At 36.5% G+C, this 20,582-nt stretch overlaps 1 protein-coding gene across 2 annotated transcripts in view; it reads right to left on the bottom strand.

The window, feature by feature from the left end:
• Positions 1 to 20,582, bottom strand: part of LOC144844575 (tuftelin-interacting protein 11-like) — a 120,225-nt gene that overhangs the window by 38,402 nt on the left and 61,241 nt on the right. Inside the window, exon 1 of one of the 2 annotated variants that reach the window (XM_078701550.1) lies at positions 10,212 to 10,360. The exons of the other annotated variant lie outside the window; for it this stretch is intronic. The gene's annotated coding sequence lies outside the window, so the exon portion shown is untranslated. Of the gene's footprint in view, positions 1 to 10,211; positions 10,361 to 20,582 lie in introns of those variants that run through there. 2 annotated transcript variants of the gene reach the window in all.

The raw sequence follows: 20,582 nt of genomic DNA, 5'->3' as shown, positions 1-20,582 counted from the left end.
GAATATAGAAATTATTTAATGCTATTGACATTTTTTTTAAACTTCGATCGGTATTATTTTTTAAGTACAGTAAATATATTAATATTTATCTCATTATTTATAAATAATTTGTGTTTTCATTTTATCTTACAGGTTTCAATGAATTGTAATGTGTTCTTTTAGAAAATCGTTTTAAAAATTATTTTTTGTTTTATTGAATATTGTGCAAGTTTTTGAAAAGATTGGCATGCCACTGTTTTAAAGTTTTGAAAATAATTTAATAGTTAAACAAGTAGACACATCTATTGCATATTTTTTATACGGGGTTCTACGGGGGGCTCCAGCCCCCTTGTCGGGGAGCGCGGGTACTTTTCGTCGGGGAATATAATATAGTGTAAAAATCGTTCGCATTCACTTCGTAGCTTCAGCGCCTAGAAAACCGGGACGTTCCATTGACCCCGAGTACATCAGAGGGCTATACACTTTATACGCATTCATTGTTGACAGCGATCCAACTACTAACAATAGGTACGCACTTGTTTGGCGGTACAGCAGAAACGAATTACGTTAAATGTTCATATGTTCACTGATTTTTTAATTTACGAGGAACCTCTGTGCCGTGGGGTACCTAAAATAAACATTTATTGTAGGCTTATTGTAGGCCTACTGTAGGCTTAGTACATTACTAAACAAAAACATGCCATTTTCGCTTAGCCAACATATTATTATAGCTAAGTTATTACATTTTCAATGTCTTGTAGGCCTAGCCTATGTCATGAACTTCTCAGTCTCACCGTACTCGGAAGTCCAGATAAACTGATTTCCCCGACTGAAACTGGTCTACGCTTGCAGAGGCATCCCTCCCCTCCCCCACCTAAATAAAGGCAAAACAGTCCACTCTTTTAAGCCTCTATGTCTGATGCTTTCAACGTATAAGTGCAATTTTTGAAGACCTGCAGCTCTAGTTTTTCAAATTTTCTTAGCTCAGCCCCAACCATAGAGCTGGTCATAGGTACTTATACATTTCATATTTCGAAGTACAATAAGTGCATTTTCCGGGACCTAACAGCTCTATTTTTAAACAATTTCTTAGCTCAGTCCCAACCATGATAGGGACTTATATACTTATATATTTTGTTTCATGTTTTGAAGTATAATAAGTCCAATTTCTGGGACCTCCAACTCTATTTTTCTAAATGTTCTTAGCTCCATCCCAACCACGGTTGTCTGATTCTGTATATTTTGAACTTTAAAGGGCACTTCATTTTTAAAAGAATGGATTGACACAGTCATTGCATCGGACCTCGTGCAATGTGTTATGCACACAGTATTTTATTTATCTATTATAAAAAATGGAAAAAGTGGCCACTCTAAATCTGATTAAAATGGCCTCAAATGACGCTAGAACGCGTTGCTTCCGGGGGATGTCATTTTTACCTGGCCATGGAAAACGATCGTATAAAATAAAATAGTGCGACCGATTTCTAGTAGCGCGCCATACAAAATGGCGGGATATACATTTTCTTCGTTTATATAGATTAAAAATATGTTTTTTAGGAACTAGATTATTTATGTCGATATTTTTTATTTGGTTAATAAATATTTATTATCAATCATTAATTTTTTTTTATTTCACAGGTCTCTGAGAAACAAGGACTGCGTCTTTTCAAGATGGCCATTTCTAAACACGTTTAAATATTATATTAGGCATATAATAATTTACCTCTATATATATATATATATATATATGTACTGTAATTAATATATTATATAGGGAATATACGACGGTCTGTGTCATATGGAACGCCATCGCTGCCTCCGGCAGCAAACTTTAATTCTATTCGGCTCTTTTACCATTACGTTCGGCTCTTTTAGCATTCGGCGCATTTCTATTCGGCCCATTTACCATTACGTTTGGCTCTTTCAGCATTCGGCGCATTTCTATTTGGCCCATTTACCATTACGTTCGGCTCTTTCAGCATTCGGCTCTTTTTTATTCGGCCCATTTACCATTACGTTCGGCTCTTTTTAATTCGGCCTATTTTTATTCGGCTCTTTCTGCATTACATTCGGCTCATTTTGATTTGGCCCTTTTTTATGCGGCGCAATTAAATTCTAACCTTTTACATGGGGTCAAATGGAAGAAAATCAACGGCTGGAAATGAGTCTATGAAAAGTTTACAAAACATATAGATGCAGCATGTTTGGTTGGTTAAATTAAATGAATTTGAAGGCTATTTCAATATGACTAATAATTTTATTGACATGATTAATGTGTTAGAGAACTTGCAATTGTCCCACCTTATTTGAGAGAGAAAAGGTTTGATTTATGGCCTAGGCTAGCTAGGCCTAGCCTAGTGTCAGCCTAACATTTAATAATAATAATTTACCCTTTCTCTCTCAAAATTTGTTAAAAGATGAATTAATTTTAGGTTATTCAACACACAGCCCACGAATTTCATGTCGGCAATCGGCAATTGCCGACCTTATATTGTCAGAGGACGGCAAGAGATTGCCGACCTAGAAACTAGGCTAGATCCCTCCTTTCAAGCCTCCTAGCAACAACATGGTACTTTAAGGGATCGTATCATTGAAATTTTAACAGGCATATTCACCACCATGTTGTGTTTAGTTAACAAACCATGGAATTAAGATGATCCCTGAATTCACTCAATTCACACCATTACATCATGTTGCGTGTGAGCTGCATGCTTTCTATCAACCTTCTTTTTTCTGAATTTCGTGGGCTGCAACACATCTTTAATCGGTTGGCTACTCATGGTTTGCGCCATGATGATGAAATGTTTGTAAACTTTTCATAGACTCATTCCCAGTCGTTGATTTTCTTCCATTTGACCCCATGTCAAAGGTTAGATTTTAATTGCGCCATATAAAAAAATGCCGATTTAAAAAGAGCCCAACGTAATGCAGAAAGAGCCGAAAAAAAAGGGCCGAATCAAAAAGAGCCGAACGTAATGGTAAATGGGCCGAATAAAAAAGAGCCGAATGCTAAAAAAGCCGAACGTAATGGTAAATGGGCCAAATAGAAATGCGCCGAATGCTGAAAGAGCCGAACGTAATGGTAAATGGGCCGAATAGAAATGCGCCGAATGCTAAAAGAGCCGAACGTAATGGTAAAAGAGACGAATAGAATTAAAGTTTGCTGCCGGAGGCAGCGATGGCGTTCCATAGTGTCATCATCATGCATCATCTTCCTTTATTGCATAAACCTCATTGAGCTGGTATTCACTCGCAGGTATAGAACGAGTTTCGTAATTAACTGTGATTAAAAAATATGCAATAGGCACGTCTACTTGTTTAACTATTAAATTATTTCAACATTTTCAAAACTTTAAACAGTGGCATGCCAATCTTTTCAAAAACTTAAACAATATTCAGTAAAACATTTTTAAAACGATTTTCTAAACGAACACATTACAATTCATTGACACCTGTAAGATGAAATGAAAACATAAATTACTTATAAATAATGAGATAAATATTTATATTTACTGTACTTAAAAAATAATAACGATCGAGGTAAACAAAAATGTCAATAGTATTATTAGAAATTCTATATTCAAAATTAACTAAAAACATAATGAATGTTTTCATTAAAAATGTATCTAGGCCTAGTGCTAGGGTTACCCAGAGTTGACTCCATTGTTATTGCCACGATTCAACTTCGCGTACGTTACCATGCGCGCTATGTCATTGACGCGATTATTTGTCCATTGCTAAACACATTTTTATGTAGTATTATTCTGAAAATAATTGAACTGTAAACATATCATTCCATCAGATCAACTATTTTTTATTTTCATTACATCCAACCAAACATGTAAAAAATGTGGTTAAAATATCGTACTGTCTAGCGCGTACGTCGACCATACGCGGTAGAGTTGTTTACTCAAAAACCTTCGAACGGTCCAGTGACCTTACCCTATTCAACCTTGTTTTTGTAGTAGAGCCTCTCATGACCTGGGATTTGTTTGTCTTCCTAAAGATAATATAGTTCTACATGCCATGTGCTTTTTTCTCTGAGAAATATTTATTATAAGTGCCAAAAAAACGTTTTTTTCTCGATATGAAGCCTTTATTATTCAAATCTTTTAGAGAAAAATCACACATACCATAAAGATGGTCCATTTATTTCATTTTTGAAATAAAATTGTGAAAATTACACGAGGCTCAACTACAAAACCTTCATTTTGTGATATGATGTCATCGTAAGCCAATCAAAACTAAGATTTCCCGCGATCAGCAGAGCTCACGGTTGAATGATTTTTGATTCTGGCTATTTGATTGGTGGACGCGAATCACCCACAGCGGAATGTTTTCTCTCGTGTGTACCGCGATGTCACATGGGGCGGATTGCAATATAAAGACTTTGTCTTAGGCTTAGATCTAAGCCCTAAGCCCCTCGCGAAAGTCTTAGTTAAGCCTCTCAGCAAAGTCGATTGCAATATAGCGGTCTTAACTGAGACTTTATTAGTAGAGAATTTCAAACAATCAAACCAGCCTATAGTTACCGACAAATGAGGGCGCTATACCAACAAGTGCAAATAGAGTAAGTTAACAATAAGGAGTAGCGACAAGCTCCTCAGTAGGACATATTGAGGCCATTTTAATGCATGAATGGACACACTGCCTATTCAATAGCGTTAAGATTACGTAAATACTAGGAGATTTTAGCAAATAATTTAAAATATTGGCAACAAAATTGTATGTAATTTGATAGTAAATATTGGTTAATTAATACATGCTTAAAGTTTAAAAACAAATACTTCAAAAAAATAAAATTTTAAATATTCTACTATATGTAGTCTTTTCTTGGTCAAAATAGTGTAGCGCTAGGCCGCGTATGGAGAATATGCGTACAGCTTGTTGGTGCGGTTGTGGACCGCTAATAGTAATTGATCGTCAGGTAGGTGTGGGCCTATACAGATTTTATCTATTTAAACAATTGGTAGACAAAAATAAATACACATGTCTTATAGTTCAATACCCCTTTTCTACACTAGTATCATAAAATCAATTCACAGCAATATTTAAAGAAGTTAATTTCGCCATGATATTACAAGCTAGCCTAGGAGCGCTCGCGTCGCGCGGTTAGCGTAAGCCTACCTGGATCAGGCTTAGAATCTAAGACCACGGCGCTGAAATTCTAAGCCTAAGACTTCTTATTGCAATGGTCTTAAATCTAAGACCATCGTTGCTAAGGGTTTCATCTTGGGCTTAAGTCTAAGACCGCGGTTAAGACCTTTATTGCAATCGGCCCATGATGGTCTCTCTGTACTGATCGTTACTACACAAATTTAGAGCAAGGAATTTGTACGAATTCCGTTAAATAAACAACTTTATATATTTTATAAACATTTAATAACTTATTTTATTGATATTTCCAATGTTGATATATAAAATAAATTACTATAAAACGTAATTATATGTAATTATTTTAGCGAAAAACGGCGTAGTTCATACAATTGTCGACTGAGGGCGCAATTTGTTTACAACGTTCGTGGCCAAAACAAAATCGATCATTTTCGGCGATGTTTTAGGCCTAGACCCTATATTTCGAAAACTACAAGTCAGATTTTCATAATTCTTTCTTTATTGGAATATTGAAACAAAATACTAACAGATAATGTTTAAATTGGTTGAAAAATAACAACTTTTAATTTTGCATCGTTATCCCTACTAGCTAGGCCTAGGCCTAGGGTATATGACCTAGATTTCACACGGTGTCAGATTTCACACGCCCACTTATAAATATTCATTTATAAACATAACCCATCAACCAATCAAAATAATTTGTTCACTGAACTGTAAAATTACTTCGCTGCTTCGATCGTAACGTAGGTCCGAGCAGTTTACCGCGAAACTTTGAATTAAAAAATCGATATTTTGCAAGTCAAGGTAGGTACAAAATTTGAATTTTTCTTAATTACGCAATTAGCTAACGAGTATGGGCCACGTGCAAAAGCCCAAAAAATCTAAATTTAAAGAGATATACTTGTAATTTATGATTTATATGGTCTTTGATAACTGGCCAAACAAAAATAATTTGTTCGTCTGATGCTTACGTCATCGAACGAATACAGGGCAAGGTGAGCGAATACTAGGTCACTAAAATCCAGTTGGGTTCAAAATTCGCCCGGTTGGTGGCGCTATACAATTTTTTAATAATATACTGTTTTTGGGTGATTAGATGCTTCTTAGCCGTCTTAATTAGGCGTTTTAACCAAATATAACTCAATAAAACAGTTTTTTATTCAATAGCTATAGGCCTAAATATTTAAAAAATTAAATAAACATAAAAATTAAATGTTAACTTTTTTTTTTTATTACAGATTTATATCAAGAATTAAATCAAGAACATTAAAAAAAAAATTAGTACGTGAGGTATATGTCGTAAGCACACACGTGTGGGCCTGCTAACTAATGTTATTTAATTGGCATAATTAATAAACATTATTGTAATAAATATTATTCAAATAATAATTAAATGTTCTTTTTTTTTAAAGGTTATCCACAGTCCATCCTTCAAATAATTTAAACAGTATTTATATTTGAAATATTTACACATTGAACAGTACGTGTACCGTTTATTTTATACAGAGTGTAAATTATATTTTTAATATTTAACAATAAATATATAACATTTACAAAGAAAACATTGTTTATTACTTATCATTTTTGTTTGTTGTAATTAACATTTGTATTGGAATCCTTCGAACGAGTGTAGCATCAGATATTTTCCCGTGTTAGGATTGGATCGTATAAAATCAAAGATCCATTCTGACATCAGAGAAACGACATCAATGAACATACTGATGCTGAAACATCTAAATCACTCATGTATACAATACAGATAAGTTGCTTTTTTAACCCTAAGTGTTAATTGTTTAATGCTGTTGTTTGGCATATTTATTTTAACCGTTTTGATGTTGCGTTTTATTGTTCAATGTCATTTATTTGTGTTTAGTATTGTGAAAAAAAAAAACAGTTTAAAAAAATAAACCGTTCATCGTTATTAAACTTTAGATATGCCTGGACTACAAGACGGTAAATACAGAAAGTATAGCCAGGAGGTTGTCCGTATTGCCTGTGGGCGGGTAAGGAAGGGGGAGCTTTCATATGGGGCAGCTGCTCGAATGTATGGCATCCCTAAATCAACAATTCGGGATAAGTGCAGCGGCAGAACCCCCATCGAATCGACTCAAGGACCAGACCCGATTTTATCGAAGAAGGAAGAGGAACAGCTAGTGGAATGGGCGATAGGGATGGCGAAGATTGGTTATGGAAGGACGATGATGGAGATGAAGAAAGTAGTTAAGAAGTTTCTGGATGCCGATGGCAGACCAAACCCCTTCGTCGATAATCTGCCTGGACGTCGATGGACGCGTAATTTTTTACGTCGTCATCAAGAACTATCGATGCGCCTACCTGAGGCACTAGGAAGGGAACGTGCTGATGTGACGGTCAATAAGATCCAGAGGTGGTTCAGGGAGTGTTCCGACTACATGGTGGAGAGCAAGAACGAGGAGGTCTTCGCTGACCCTCGTCGTCTGTTTAATGCAGACGAAATCGGCTTCCCTCTCCAAGGGAAGACCGAGAGGGTCATTGCACCCAAGGGGGCAAAGAATGTCTACCAACAAACGGCATCCACCCGGCAACAGATCACGGTCGTGGGTGCATGTAATGCAATAGGGCAATACATTCCGCCGCTGATCATATTTCCGGGTGTTCGGTTTGCCTATGACCCCCTTGATGGTGCACCAGCCGATTCGTCTTTTGCAAAATCGAAGACCGGCTGGATGAATTCCGAAATCTTTTACGAATATATAACAAACCATTTTCATCCTTTTGTTCGATCACTCAACATTCCATTTCCTATTATTTTATTTGTGGATGGGCACGTATCGCACATCAACTTAGAGACGGCCGACTTCTGTAAAGAAAATGACATCATTCTTTACTGCCTACCATCACATGCCAGTCACATTATCCAACCTCTTGATGTGGCTGTGTACAAGTCGGTCAAGGCGTCTTGGTACAACTGTGTACGCGAGTACACCATACAACATCCTGGTCAAGTTGTCACCAAGCAAGCCTTCTCTTCGGTGTTTGCGGAGGCATGGAAAGAGGGCGCAAAATCGAAAAATGCCATTTCTGGATTTCGGAAATGTGGTTTATTTCCATTCAATCCTGCCGCCGTTGACACCGACAAGCTACTGCCCTCCACCGTTTACCACGACCACACGTCATTAACACCAGCATCTACTTCCACCAACACCCCAATACGACAACCACCAACAACAACATCAACATCATCACCTACGAAGACCGCCCTTCTTGCTCTGGAATCCGCCATCGGTCCTGACTTGATTGCCACATACCATCGTCGGCTTCGAGAAGGGTACGATGTGCCGGATCCCATGTACGAAACATGGAAAAAACTTAACACCGTTGACCGACCACCTCACGACATCCCAACAACATCAGGGACGTCACACACCGTTCCCCTTCCTAGGCGACCATCAGCCTCGGTAGGAAGGCATCCAGAAACTTCGTACACTTCGCCATCCCTTGCGCAGCACTTGGTCTACCCAAGAAGGGAATATCAACAAAAAGCGAACGCAAATAAAAAGGTGCTGCCGAATGTAATATCGGGAACAATATTTCGGGAAATGCTGAGGGAGAAGGAAGAAAAGAAGAGGGAAGAAGAAGAAGCAAAAGAAGAAAGAAAGAGAGTCAGAGAAGAAAAACGAATGGAAAACGAAAAAAAAAAATTAAAAACCAAAAAAAGAACACAACAGATAGATGAAAACATCTGCAGCAAGTGCAAAAAGAAGTATGACGACAACCCAGATGTATGGATCGGTTGTGAGGGCTGTCCACGCTGGTACCATCATGCGTGTACAGACATTACTGACTTGGACAGCATGACCAATGAGGAGTTGGCAGAGCTTGACTGGCGATGCGAGAGATGTTTATGATAGCTGGAAAATAATGAATATAATAATCTTTAAAAAAAAATAAAAAATAAAAAAAAATGGATGAGACAGTAATTGTCCAAATAGAAATGTGTGTATGTATATATTTATTTTGCCAACATTTATTACCATTTTAGCAAATAATATCATTGCTCAATTAACATTCTTCCATTCCAATCAATCATATTTTTACACAGTACATGTAGCTACTATAAACTTAAGGATAAATTCCTGAAGACAACGGGATGTTTCAACATAATATCTATAGTATTAACCACTTCAATAAAGTTAATTATTATTTTATTCACAATCTTTTAATTGCTGTGACTTAAATTTTTTTTTTCAAACATGCCATGTTGAAAAACAATAAAATTCAACAACGTTGCCCAACAATCTGAAATGATATAGTAGGCTACAGAGTATTATGAATCAGTCAGAATTCCCTACAGACAGTACAGGTGCTTAACCTTGGATGGTGTTATCAATCTTATTCATTCACCAGCTGCTGTTGATGTGCCAATAAATTATGTTCAAATACCAGCCTATTCCTGTAAAATATATATATATTAATTATATATGACATTTAAAATGAACAAACAACTAGTATGCCATTATAACGTTACATTGCAAACACAAAGGATTCCCTAGGCCGAACTTCCGGGTTTCTATGCATATTGCACGCGACACGGTTACATTTCGAGCGCCTTTAAAACTATAGAGGGCGTGTGCGAATATTGGTACTAACGATGCGAAAAGTGAAACAACCGGACGAATTCTAGGCCGCGAGGTGGTGTCAAATTACAAATAGGAATATTTTTTAAATTAAACGTCCTTTTTCAATATTATTTCTGGAGTATGTATATCAATAAATTTACTTTATATTACTACTATAATTTTTTTCCTCAACAGTATTTTTTTTTCTAAAATTACGAAATTATCAAGGTCGTGTGAAATCTGGGCCGTATACCCAGGCCTAGTGCGTCGATTCAAACGTAACTAGGCCTAGCTAGGCCTAATAATAATATGATAAAAAAAGCGTATCTAGCGGCGCTCCACACAAAATACAAATTCATCTGACACCACTAGCCTAGGCCTACTAGGGCCTAGGTAGGTAGCCTAGCTAGTAGGCTACTACTACTATCCAGCTAGGCCTAGCCAACTAGGCGCCGCCGGGCCTACTAGCTAGGCCTAGGCCTAGCCTATATTATTAGTAAATAGGCTTAATTCACTCACTTTTCGTTAAATAAAAACCAGGTCTGGCCTAAGCCTAGTAATATTCCCGGCCGGATAAGCTAGAGGATAAGCTTTTGCAAATCAAACAGCATGCAGCAGGTCCCCCCTCTCTAGGCCTATAGCAAAGATAGTGTAGTAGGAGTAGGAAGATGTTACACTTCCTATTCGTTCAATGCAAATAAAAGCGAGAAAGCATGGAGCTAAATTTAAAGGGCGCCTCGCACGCCGAGAAGGGATATGGAAAGTTATTGTATAGGAAATAGGCTATTAGAACAGTGGAATAATATGATTGTAAAATTAAGATTTAATACGAATTAACATATAAAATGTAATGTTATCTTTATAGAAAGTGCAAATGAATCATATTTATATGCTTTGGAATACAAATTTGTGTTGTGTACCTGGAATATCTACCATATTTTATTTCTTTTATTTTAATGTTTTTATTTGCAAATCAATTGAACTTTACAGGGCCGGATTCGTGTGTTGAGTGCATATAGGCCCGGCGATTGGCTGTGACGTATAGATGACGTAACCACTAGCCAATCGCCAGGCACTACAATCCTCCCCGTTTTATTTTCTTTGTTCCCCCCCCCCCCCCCCCTTGACTATTCTCGGACTGGTCTTCCCAAGGGAGGCAGGTACATTTTAGTTCACTGTCAGTGTCTGACATTACTGTCCAATTTGATGTTTGGTTTCAAGTTCATTTGAATGTTCCTTTGATTTCAAGTTCCTGCTAATGTACATACGATTTCCAGTTCCTTTCAAAGTTCATGCGATTTCCAGTTGATTTCAAAGTTCATGTGATTTCCAGTTCATTTCAAAGTTCATGTTAAAATTCTTTCCTCTATGGTGGGTCCTCCACTCCTTCCTCCTTTTTTTTACTGTTTTTTTTTTTTTTTTTTTTTAAACATGTAACACAACGGGAGGCACAGCCCCAACAAGAACAAGATGTAAAAAAAACTAACACCAGAACGTCAAGGTGGGGGAAATGTACCCCAACAATTTGAACATATGAAAGCCAACAGGGGACTAAAGAGTCCCGAATAAAAAATGTTGCCATAACAATTGAACAATGGGCAATACACATACGAACAATGAAGAACGAAATGAAGGAACAAGAAAATCAACTCCCTACAAGCCAGACGGGCACCGCGTGACTAGGGATCACTGGCAACCGCCGGCCCCCCCGGAAGAAAATAAATCTTAGGAACACCGTTCTAGGGGTACAGAATAACAGATTTGAGAAAAGAAGGCACAAGCCTATGGGGAATGGCAAAATTTAGCACACAACAGTTAAATTTTGTTCTGGAATTCCAGGATAGGGCTGACTGTTTGTGTGTATACAACATATTCTAGCTAGGGGAATCATCAGAAGAGACCGCACTGACAATCGTAATTAAGGTAAGGGACTTACGGTCCCAGCTAAATAAGTAGAGGACATGTTGGACCTCAAATTTTGGGGTGGGAAGAGGATTTGCTCTTCGCCAATTTTTGGGCGTGCGGTGGAAACTAAGGACAGACAATTGTCCTGGGTTAACAACAATCAAGGGTATAGGTCTACAGAAGTCCAAAAGGCTACACTGTAGATCATAAGAATGTATTAACTGAGTTATGGTGGAAAATATGATACGCAAGTACACCAAAAAGGGGTGTACTGTATTCAAGTGATTAGAACGGTGTGGTGGTGTGAAATAACAATCATTTTGAAGAATTGAGTCCTGTTAAAGAATTGAGTTCTTTTTTTTTTTTTTTTTTTTATTTGGTTCCTTACGGTTCCACTCTATCCGAGTTCCACTCTCTTTTTTTTTTTTTTTTTTTTATATTCCGGTGGCTCTTCGTGCGTCCAACTCCTCTTTTGGGGTTCCCATACTAGCCGTAGCGCCCCTGGGCGGTGCGGCCAGTGATGAGGATCCCGGTTTTTTATATTCCGGTGGCTCTTCATGCGTCCAACTCCTCTGCGAGGGTCAGCTAAGGGGGTTAGTTGAATGCGCTCGAGCTGCAAGACATGGTTGTGATGTCCTCTTGATATTTTTGAGTTGTTTAGCTGAATTTATATATTTATACGTCTTTTTTTATATTGTGACTGTACCTGTCAGTAATATTGTTTCGTGTAGCTGTTTGATGTAACTTTGATGTCAGTTAGTTGTGCACAAACCAATTTAAATTTCATCTGAATCGAGCCGTTTTTTCTAGGATTGCCATTTTGTTTTGTGACGTGTCAATCCCAGGCGAATTTTCATCCGCCCAGCATCACACACGATGGTGCTAAAATACTCGTCTATCAAGCTTTTAGAAATTGGACACAAGATGGTACGTACCCATATTGCTAGTAATATTTGGAAAACATTTAAAAACCTAGGGATCGAAAAGAGCACAGTAAGGGGATGTAGAGGAGGTTCCGGAAAAATTCGATCGATATCTGTAAAAATTACGCCAAGAATTCCAGTTTTTAATTTCAATTATAAATCGCCACGGAGAAATACCAGCCTAATTAACATAACAACAACGCAAGATGAACAGGTGTATCCAACAACAATGCTTCGTAGCGAAATCCTACGTAACGAATTCAATGATCCATACACACGTGTTGGAAACCTGTACATTCCTAGTGTTGCATATAAAGTCAACAACGAAGCACTACCGTCACTTGCAAGTCAATGCGAGCAAGGAGCGGTGATGCCGATTACAGACAGAAACGACCAACTAGCGGACATACCGATTTCCAAGGACGACAGTGAATCTATCGCATCTGAAGTTGATCCGGAGCTATTTGAGTGCTTTAATAGAAAAGGCGCGCACTTTATTCATCTCAACGTTCGGAGCCTTATTCCAAAGCTAGAGGAGATCAAGGAAATCGCAATGAATACGAATCCTGTTGCTATCGCAGTGACTGAAACATGGTTGGACGAATCCGTCACAGATGCAGAAATACAGGTCCCAGGCTATGCTATCGCTCGGAAAGATCGTAGTCGTAATGGAGGTGGTGTCTGTATGTATTTAAACAATAACTCATGTTTTATAATTAGGAATGATTTAAATTATGTTGACTTGGAAGCTTTATGGGTTGAATTTTGTCAACCCAAGTCTAGGCCAATTATTATTGGTTGCTGTTATCGTCCGCCAAGGCAATTAAATTTTATTGACCTTTTCGAAGAAACCGTTAGGAAAATCAGGCCAGACCTGGAATCAATTATCTTGGGAGATTTTAATTATTGTTCTATTAAGAAATGCCCATCCTATAAAAAATATAAAAATGCCCTTAATAGCCTTGGTTACGATAACGTGATCAAAGAGCCTACACGCATAACTGAATCAACTTCCTCTGCACTTGATCATATTTTGTGTAATTCAAAAGAAATGATTACTCAGAGCGGTGTCGTATCGGTTGGTCTGAGTGACCACTGCCTTATTTACTGTACTAGGAAAAAAATGAAACTTAAAAATAATAATCATAATACTGTCAAGATCCGATCCCTTAAAAAATATAATGTAAACGATTATAAGTCGAAATTAAACGATGTAACTTGGAATGAAATTGAAAGTATTCCTGATGTTAATTTTGCCTGGAATTATTTCAAAGAAACATTGACTAATATTATTGATAAAGTTGCCCCTGTCAAAGAAGTAAGAATTAAACACAAAACAGAACCGTGGTTCTCCTCTGACATTCTAGAAAACATAAAGAATAGAAATAAACTATTAAATAAATTTAATAAAAATAGGGACCCTCAACTTTATAAACAATATTGCACACTAAGAAATAAGGTCCAACGTGATATAAAAACCGCTAAGTCTAACTTCTATCTTAAAAAAATTAAAGAAAACAGAAATAATCCTAAAAAGCTATGGAAATACCTTAAGGACATTGGCTATAGTACTAAGAGGAAAGAATGTAAAAATTATTTTTTAGATATTGATAGTAATGCATGTTTTGATAATTGTACTATATCTAATTTTTTTAATGACTATTTTACAAATATTGCATCTGACCTTGTATCCGAACTGCCTATGTGCAATAATTATATTTTTGATACTAATTCTGAGCATTTTAAATCTTTTTATAATTCTAGAAATGTACTGCCGAATAAGTTTATACTGTCCGAAGTTAATGAAGAGACCATATTTCATGAACTAAACAAACTAAACGCTAATAAAGGACCAGGACTCGATAATCTTCCAGCCAGATTCTTAAAAGATGGCGCAATTATCCTTAAGAAGCCTGTAACCTATATTGTAAACCAATCTATAAGTAAAAAAGTAGTTCCAAATGATATGAAAACGGCGAAGGTTTTGCCTCTTCATAAGAAAGGTTCGAAAGATAATGTGAGAAACTACAGACCCATTAGTATTTTAAGTAGTATGTCTAAACTCTTAGAAAGAGTGGTTTATGATCAACTCGAAAAGTATTTGTTTGAAAATAAGTTACTTTATGAATTTCAAAGTGGTTTCAGAAGAACCTTCTCTACCGACTCAATCCTCATTCACTTAAACGATTTTATTAGAACACAGATTTCAAAAGGCAATTATGTTGGCATGGTCATGCTTGACCTGCAAAAAGCCTTCGACACAGTTGACCATTCTATTCTGTGTAAAAAATTAGAAGCTATGGGGGTTGGGTCGGTAGAGTGGTTCCGGTCTTATTTATCTAATAGAAGACAGATTGTTTGTATCGATGGAACTTTTTCAGAACCCAAACTTTGTACACATGGAGTTCCACAAGGTAGCATATTAGGTCCGCTTCTGTTTATATGTTACATTAATGATATGTCAATATGTATTGAGAATGACTGTAATTTGTTATTATACGCTGATGATAGCGCAATGTTGGTGGCCCATCGTGACCCAGTATATATTTCTAATAAACTAGGGCATAATATGGAAGTATGCAATAACTGGTTGGTCGAAAATAAATTATCCATGCACCCACAAAAAACGGAGTGCATCATTTTTGGATCCAAAAAGAAATTAAAGAATATCGAACAATTCGAAGTCCTCTATAATGAACATACCATCCATAGTTGCAATTCCATTAAATACCTTGGTTTACAAATAGATAATTGTGTGTCTAATGAAGAATATGTTAACAATATAATTAAAAAAGCAAATTCCAGATTAAAGTTCATGTACAGACAAGCTAGCTGTTTGGACATGCAAAGTCGCAAGCTGTTATGCACGGCGTTAATTCAAAGTATTCTTGATTATGCTGTCTCGTCCTGGTATTGTGGTATCAGTACTGTCCTGAAAAATAAGCTTCAAGTAACACAAAACAAAATTGTGAGATTTATTCTCGATCTCGCCCCTAGGGCACATGTTGGTCAGGCCGAACTTTCCGTTACTGGATACCTGAAAATAAGTGATAGAGTTAAGTATATTAGACTAATCCACGCTTTCAAAATATACCACGATATTGACGCTCCTTATCTTAATGAACATTTTACAAAGATTTCTGAACGGCACACTCATAGTACAAGGAAATCCAATGTAAACTTTGTAATTCCAAATATTAAAGGCCAAGCCTCTAAAACATTTTATTATAATGCTATTAAAGACTGGAATGATCTACCTTCCGATATCAAGAGTATACAAAAATTAATTGAATATAAACGTGCGTTAAAGGTTCACTTTGGTATTGTGCATTAACCATGCTGATGATGATTGTTTTTTGTGTATATGGATGTTTCTGTTTATTGTATTAATATGCATTTATAATGTACACATTATCATCTAACTTGCTTGTTTAAAGGACCCCATTGGAATTAAGCTGTTTCAGCTTTATGGGTCATCCTGGTATTTTTGTTGTACTGAGTACCGAATAAAACAAACAAACAAACAAAGCTGCTCGATGCACACGCGGTGCATGCGGGCGGCCGTCTCCTGCAGGGCGCTGCTGGAGGATGACAAGGCTGCTGCTGTTAGTTTTTGGTTTGCATTATACGCCTCTCTCAGCAGTCGGCGGGCTTCCTCCTCCAAGGCTCCCGTTGCACGCTGCGGTGTTGTGGAGGACTGCTGAGGGGGTTTTAGGGTTCCCATACTAGCCGTAGCGCCCCTGGGCGGTGCGGCCAGTGATGAGGATCCCGGTGCCGATTCCCTTGGTGCTGGAGCTCTCGACGATGGCGGGGGACATGAGGGCAGGCTACGCAGTCCTCCATATTTCTCGTTTAGCTCATGGAGTCCTTTTGGGTTAGCCCTCATGGCCTCTGCCAACAGTGGGCACAGACAGAAGGGGTGCAGCATCACCAGGGCGGTGACCTGACTCCTGATGTCTCTTTCCACCGACCGCGCCTTCCAGTTGACTACCTGAGATGTCATCGTCAGTTGCCGCAACCAACAGTTGCTCAGGCCGCAGGCTCCAGGCCTCAGGAAGTACCTTCTCAGAAATTCAAAGGCATTCCTCATAGTTGACAGACCACCTGGGAGCAGGGGGATCAGTTCTTGGAGGTATCTCCAGGCTGTTCTCATCTTCTGGTCCTCCCGATGGAACACGAACCTCCCATCCTCGTCGCCATTAAAGAGACTATCTATATATATTTATACTTATTCACCTAGGAGGACAATTAAGTCTCTTCGGTATAACTATACACTCATCGTGTGTACTCACCTAATTAGGTCTTGGTACAGCCTATGATTAGTAATATAGTTTGGTTTACGTCTTCCTTCAGTTGTGTCTGCTTATCAATTTACATTTAATTGTTTATCATTGGACGGAGATAGAGAATTTAATACCAAACTTTAGAAACACTTCTTCATCAAAGTGAATAAATATATTAGGAGCCCTAGTGGTAATAATAATAGGCCTACAATGTGTATACATATATAATAATCGATTACGTATGGTTTATTTCTAAATGGGTATTAAAAGAGAATATGTAGTATGGCATGTAAACAATCAATCAATCAATATTTATTGTAATCAATAATCTTTAATAATATGACAGGCTACGCATGTGTAAGTTAACAAAATGGTGAAAATGTGCTAAATTTTTAAAATTAATATAGATCGTCAGAATGCTCGGGAACACCTATTTTGCATTTCATTTTCTTAAAGTGTATCATATGTATGATTTATTACGAAATTAAGAGAAAAAAGTTGATTAAGTCATCATTAATTGCATATTAAATTTAAAAAAAATAATTTCGACAATCAAACAAATTATGACATTTTCTTAGGCCGAAATAACAAACCTAACATTAACTTTCTTCCTTAAAATGTTCATATATTAAATTTAAAAGTATATAGTTTGATAGTGCATCATTTTTTTATATTTTCGCACCGCGGCTTTAGCCAGCTATGTCCCAAGAGGACATATCCATTAAGAAGCTTTATCATCGCGGTAGCTATAGTTCTAAGACCGACAGTTTTAAGAATTTGTAAACTCGACTATAATTTATAGGTCCCAGCTGCTGGACCCAAAAAACGTCTGGGAAAAGAGAGTCTATGAGGGCTCACGGTTGAACGATTTTGGATTCTCGCTCTTTGATTGGTTGACGCGAATCAACAGACTGCGGAAGAATTTTCTCACTTGTACCGCCGTGAAGCCACGTTGTCTCTAGAGGGTATTCAGTTGCATGCCTACACAGGTTGAGGTCACACACACACACACAGCACATTAAAGTTCAAAATTGACCATTATTAAATGCCATTTTTTAATTAGTAGATTAATGTTGTTGGCAAATAATACATTGTTAGAAAGGTACACATGTCTTCTTTCAAATGCTTTTGAAAATTAGCAGAAATATAAATTATTCAATGAAATACAACCAGAATACTAACACCCACCAAAATAAACATGATGTGATTTATAATTAAATAGCTATGTTAGATTTTGTGTATTTTTGCGATTAACCAACATATTTTTATTTTGTTACACGTTTCCATGGTAACAAAAACATATTTTCCATATAGTATACAATCAACTAGTGAAAAAATGGGCATAATCTGATTCATAATTAAAAAACTATCTTTGATTTGTATGTATTTTTGCGATTAAAGGACATCTTTTTAATAATTAATCATGTAATATATCTGAAGAAAGAACAATGATTAATTTTTAAATGTAGAGCGGCGTTTTTTGTAAGAAATATTTCTTGTTAAAGATGTCATAGTAAAAAATGTAAATGCGGTATGTAATAATCTATCTGCACCAAAGTGGTTACTGCATAGTAAATACAGGGAGGAATCTTAGAAGCTTAGAGACATAACAGCTTCCTCAATATGTGTGATGATTCCAGGATGGTAAACATCTGAGCTCTTAACTTTTCATGCCATTTTTTTTTGCATTTTTGGAAATTTTTCCAAGAGCGGCAAATACGATTGGATCCTACATTTCTTTACAATAGTAATATCAGGTCGATTGTGTTTTAATTTTTTATCCGTGTAAACTGTCATGTCTCAAGTAATTTGATATTTTTATTCTTTGTGACTACTAATGGCTGATGGTCATACCATGTGTCAGTATATTCGATTCCGTATTTTCTGCAAATCTGTATGTAGGTCTTTCTCTTTCCATCCCTTGGTTTTCTCCTCTTGCCACCTCTTCTGATAACATATAAGATTTCCTTTTTCATCTAACACCTTCTCCTTTAAAGCAAATTGCAGCATCCACTGTAGTATTTTTACTCTACTCTACAGCTCACTATGTCGGTTGGTCGGTCGGTCGTTTGATAAACACTAAAACTTGAGCATGCGACTGCAGCCATGTATATGGCCTTGTTATTAACAGCTCCTCCGCGCTGCTTAAATTCAAGGAGAACAACTAATTGCCTCCTAAAATCATTAAAAAAAAAAAAAAAACACAACCTAAATTTCGCGCGTGTACCATATAATGACACAACAAAGTCAATATACAAAACTCAATTACGTGTCTTCAAAGGATCGAATTTATCTCGCGAACACGTCAGATCTCTTTGTTTTAATTACTATATGTTTATGTTTATTCTATCAACTACCCGCTGACAAACGAGGATCAAAGAGCCGATACAGATAATTCCAGGGATTATTTTCTGGAACATGGTACCACATTGTCTGTCACCCTGTAATCAACATCCTGAATTTAGATAATTTATTGAATAAGGGGGCATTCCACATATTTTTTTGTTACGGACGGGACATTAAAGTGTGTAGTTGTTAACTTGTTGGCTTACTATTATGTACGTATAGTTCCAAGTCGATGTTCGATGTTTTTTTGTGCGCCCTCACGATACTAAAAGGTCATGTTTAAAATGCTACTTGTATGTTGTGTGTGGTTATTAACTTGTTGTTATGTACGTATAGTCGATGTTCGATTCAATGTTTTTTTGCCCACGAAACTACAAGGTCAAGGTCATATACTATTGCTACTTGTAGTGTGTGGTTGTTAACTCGTTGGCTTACTGTTATGTACGTTATAGTTCCAAGTCGATGTTCGATGTTTTTTGCGCGCGTACACGATACTACAAGGCCAAGGTTATATAGTGTTGGCGGCTGTATAACAAAATTTCTGGGAAATTAAAAAAACATCATTTAATGACGAAAGAACAATAATTAAAACTATTAATATCTGATTCCGAATATAATTAACTGGAAAATTATTACTTTTCGTTAACCAAAAAATACATACACAAACTAATTGTGTATGTATTTTTTTGGTCCAGCAAAAACGGAATTATTTTTCCAGTTAATAATTAAAACTGTTACGTCAAAAAAGTTGAGCGGCGTTTTTTGCAAGAAGTATTTCTTTTTTAAACCGAAACCTAAACTTCTGTAAAATGATGGTGTTTAATAACATAAATTAACGTCAATTTTAAAACTGTAGTGATTACCAACGAAACTGTAAGTAGGTAGTCGATTAACTAAGATATCTGTATTTAAAACTAAGATATCTGTATTTAAAACTAAGATATCTGTATTTAAAACTAAGATATCTGTATTTAAAACTAAGATATCTGTATTTAAAACTAAGATATCTGTATTTAAAACTAAGATATCTGTATTTAAAACTAAGATATCTCTATTTAAAAGTAAGATATCTCTATTTAAAACTAAGATATCTCTATTTAAAAGTAAGATATCTCTATTTAAAAGTAAGATATCTCTATTTAAAACTAAGATGTCTCTATTGAAAACTAAGATATCTCTATTGAAAACTAAGATATCTTGTTAATAATTAAATGACAGTTTGGCCCGCCATGTACGCGCACAAAAAACATCAAATCGAACATCGACTTGGAACTAGATGTACATAACATATCGTGCACGCGCGCAGCAAATAACAAATATCGTCTTGAACTATTACTAACATTAAACCGACGAGTTAACATGCAATTATAGTGCGCACGAGCAGCAAATGGTAATAATCCAACGCGTTATAACGACGACCCTAAAAGACATAT

Source organism: Antedon bifida, chromosome 1, assembly GCF_963402885.1.
Source record: "Antedon bifida chromosome 1, ecAntBifi1.1, whole genome shotgun sequence".
Lineage (NCBI taxonomy): Eukaryota > Metazoa > Echinodermata > Crinoidea > Comatulida > Antedonidae > Antedon > Antedon bifida.
This window is presented reverse-complemented; position numbering and strand designations above follow the sequence as displayed.